We start from the raw sequence: 1298 nt of genomic DNA, 5'->3' as shown, positions 1-1298 counted from the left end.
GGAGCTTCCTTCAGATAAGCTGTCGGACCAAATAACTTTCTTCCCATCTACCACTGCTGCCCCGGCGACCCACTTACCGTTCTTGATGAAGCTGCTGCCGTCAGTGAACCAGGTTGGGCACCCGGGTCAAGGCTGGTCTCTTAGGTCTTTCCGGGTGCTGGTTTCTTCTGCTAGAATTTTATCGCAGCGATAGCAGGGTTCTGGGTCCCCCTCCGCAGGTAGTAGGGTCGCCAGGTTTAGGATAACTGGGGCTCCAAAGGTCACCCTGTCCATGAGGAGTAGGCTCTGATAGTGGGTCAGGCAGGCATTAGTCATCCATCGGTCAGGTGGTTGTCGAATGATGCTCTCTAATACATGAGGGGCTATGACAGTGATATGCTGCCCCATGGTTAATTTGTCTGCATCTTTTATTAGGACTGCAGCAGCTGGAATGGCCTTCAGGCAGACTGGCCAACCACTGGCCACTGGATCTAGTTTCTTGGACAAATAGGCCACTGGCCATTTCCAAGGTCCTAAAGCTTGCGACAACACACTTTTAGCCACTCCGCCTCTTTCATCTATGCATAAGGTAAATGGCTTGGTCAGGCCTGGCAAGGCGAGGGCAGGAGCTGAAAGCAAGGCTTTCTTAATGTCCTCAAAGGCCATCTGATGTTCAGGATTTCAGGTAAATTGTTCCTGGTTTCTGGTTAGAGGATACAGGGGGGCTGCCAAGGAGGCGAACCCGGGTATCCACAGGCGACAAAACCTGGCTGTCCCTAGGAATTCCCTTACCTACTTCGGTGAGGAGGGAGTCAAGATGTGCATAACAGTCTTTTTCCGGGCCTCTATTAGCCACCTTTGGCCATCCCTCAGTACATACCCTAGGTAAGTTACTTCAGTTTTGCACAGCTGGACCTTTTTGGCTGAGGCACGATAGCCTAAAGTTCCCAGCTCCATTAGAAGCTTCTTTGTACCTTCAATGCATTCCTCTTCGGTTAGGGTGGCTAGAAGCAGGTCATCCACATACTGTAACAAAGTCACCTGAGGGTTGCTGGTCACTGAGGTCTCGGTGCAGGGCCTCATCAAAAAGTGTCGAAGAGTGCTTGAACCCTTAAGCCAATCGACTCCAGGTTAATTGTCCAGTTATTCCGGCCTCAGGGTCTCTCCATTCAAAGGCAAAGATAGCTTGGCTAGCGGGATGCAACCTCAGACAGAAAAAAGCACCTTTCTTTCTTTTTTTTTAATTATTAAATTTTATTAGTTTTAATGAACATTTACAGGGATTTTGGGTTTTCATTCCTTCATTGCTGCACCATTCT

Source organism: Elephantulus edwardii, unplaced genomic scaffold, assembly GCF_000299155.1.
Source record: "Elephantulus edwardii isolate Elephantulus edwardi_28Jun2011 unplaced genomic scaffold, EleEdw1.0 scaffold00416, whole genome shotgun sequence".
NCBI classification, from domain to species: domain Eukaryota; kingdom Metazoa; phylum Chordata; class Mammalia; order Macroscelidea; family Macroscelididae; genus Elephantulus; species Elephantulus edwardii.
Note: the sequence above shows the minus strand (reverse complement) of the source record.